This window comes from Petaurus breviceps, unplaced genomic scaffold, assembly GCF_028583685.1.
Source record: "Petaurus breviceps papuanus isolate PSGF00001 unplaced genomic scaffold, PetGlider_PUasm1.0 90825, whole genome shotgun sequence".
Classification (NCBI taxonomy): Eukaryota; Metazoa; Chordata; class Mammalia; order Diprotodontia; family Petauridae; genus Petaurus; species Petaurus breviceps.
Genome location: NW_027187353.1, coordinates 16,619,391 through 16,621,838, shown reverse-complemented (window position 1 = coordinate 16,621,838; position 2,448 = coordinate 16,619,391). Strand labels below are relative to the sequence as shown.

General features: G+C 51.0%; 1 protein-coding gene across 1 annotated transcript in view; it reads right to left on the bottom strand.

The window, feature by feature from the left end:
* ADAMTS7 (ADAM metallopeptidase with thrombospondin type 1 motif 7) overlaps positions 1-2,448 on the bottom strand; it is a 163,231-nt gene that overhangs the window by 68,641 nt on the left and 92,142 nt on the right. The gene's annotated exons all lie outside the window — the stretch shown is intronic.

The following is a 2,448-nucleotide window of genomic DNA, read 5'->3' as shown; positions in this document are numbered from 1 at the left end:
TCTCTCTCTCTCTCTCTCCATCTCTCCCCTCTCTCCTTTCTCTTTCTTCTCTCTCTCCCTTCCTCTCTTCTCTCCTCTCTCTGTCTCTCTCTCCATCTCTCCACATCTCTCTCTCTTTCTTCCCCTCCCTCCCCCCTCTCCCTCTCTCCATCTCTCTTTCTCTCTCTCTGTCTCTCCATCTCTCTCCCTCCCCCCCTCCTTCTGTCTCTCTTCCACTCATGTTCCCATCAGAAAACACCATCCAGCAGCAGTAGCCCTTCATTCTCAAGCAAAGACCCCATGTAGCCCACTGTAATGTTACTCCCGCCACCCCCCACTGCCCTGATAAGCCATTAGGTGAAGGGAAGGGCATTCTGTCATTGGTGCCCAAAGGTCATGAGATTCAACTGACTAGTTCAACAAACATTTATTAAGCACCTACTGTGTGCCAGGCACTGGGCTAAGGGCTTTTACAGATCTTAGCTCATTTCATCCTCACAACAACCCTGGGAGGTGGGTGGTATTACAACATCATTTTACAAATGAGGAAACTGAGGCAGGCAGAGATTAAGTGGCCTTCCCCAGTCACATAGCTAGGGGGCTCCTGAGGTTTTGGCACTTTGGCACTCAGATGTGTCTGAGGTGACTTGTCTGAGGTCACATGCTAGTGATCAGTCTGGGAGGCCCATTGCTTTCCACTGCTTCCCTGGTGAGTGTTGGGAGGAAAGTGGCCACAGGAGAAGTGCTGATGCGGGAGGGAGGAAGGAGCTCCCTTCAATGGCTCCTTCAGACCTTGGTTGATTTGTCCTTGAACTGAGACCAAATGGTGGGAGAGAGGGAAAAGACCTCACTGTGGCTGTCATGAAGGCTCCCCACAGCCTGGGGTCCGAGGCCTGACTCTGCTGCTCAGAGAGGATCTCTTCCCCTCTTTGGCCTTGGTTTCCCTACAGGTCAGCTCCTAGTCCTGAATGACAGACCTGGGAGGGACCTTGGAGATTATCTAGCCAAACCTTTCTGCTTGCCACCGGGGGAGACTGAGTCTAAGTCCCACAGTGAGTGGTGAGATCATGGCAGGTTGGGATGAGAGCCCAGGTCTCCTGCCTCCCAGGCCAGGGGGCTTCCCAAGAGTCTCTTCAGCTCATTCATGTCCCAGGAGGCACAAAGCCCAGCTCTGGAGACCTCAGGATCTCATAGTGGGAAGGCAGGATATAAGCAGACCACAGACTTGAGAATGTTGACTAACAGTCAGGGAGACAAATGGCTTTGGGATGTTGGGGAGGTGACATTCCAGGGACCCAAAGCAGCCAGAGCCCTTCATACCCACAGACAGACACTAAGCAGATTAATTTAACGTCAGCATCCAGCCTACAATGGATGTTCGGCCTCTGGAATCCAAGGGAGATAAGGCCACCCAGGCTGCTCCCAGGGGGCTTAGAGCTCCACAGTCTGGCCCAGGACGGACCAGGGGGGAAGGGCAGCCTTGGGTGAAGGACTGAAGGCCTCCAGCCCTGACAACCAAGGCTTCTCTACAAAGCCTATCTCCAGGACTTCCTGCCCAGCCTAATTAGGAATCACTGTGTATCAAACACCGACAGAGAGATAGATGAGGGCCAAGGAAAAGAGGGGGGCTTCCCTGCTCCAAGGGAGGACCCCTAAGGTCCCAATGATCAGAGCTGGAAGGGTCCTGAGATATTACCCTACCTAAGCCCCAGGTGGGATTGTAGCAATACAGGGATTTAGATTTGGAGCTTAACAGGAAGCCAAAAGACCATCTAGTATCATAAGGCCAGCCAGGTGGCTCCCTAGACATAGCACTGGAGTCAGGAAGACTTGTATTCAAATCCTGCCTCCCCTACCTCCTATCTGTATGACTCTGGGCAAGCCATTAAAGAAACAGAAGTTAATTGACTGCTGTCTGCCTCAGTTTCCTTATCTGTAAAGTGGTAAGACTAAAAGCATCTTCTTTCCAGGGTCGTGGTGACATTCAAATTAGAAAATGTTTATAACGTTCTTTGTAAGCCCTGAAGCTCTTTAGTGGACAGCTACATAACAGCTACTATGATTAGGGCTGGAAGAGAGCTCAGACCTGGGCTCTGGGGACACATTTTGGGGGTCTCTGAACTCGGAGGGGAGAGAATTCCAGCTTTATTTTCACTGAAGTCTAATGAGGATTTATCACTTCTTTCCATTATGAATCATAGGCCACAATACGTGGGGGTTGGTAGACTTCACCAGACTGCCAAAGGGGCTGGGACACAAAAAGAGTTTAGATCCCCTGTCTTAGAGTCTGTTGGGATCAACCACTTTATTCTACAGAAGAGGAAACTGAGGTCCAGAAGGTCAGGTGAGTGGGTCACAGGACCTGAAAGTCCCCCCTCCTCTTTTTACAGATGAAGTGCCTGGGTCACACGTGTTGTAATGATCAGAGATGGGATTTGAATCCAGGGCTCTTAAGGCCTAGCCCCATGT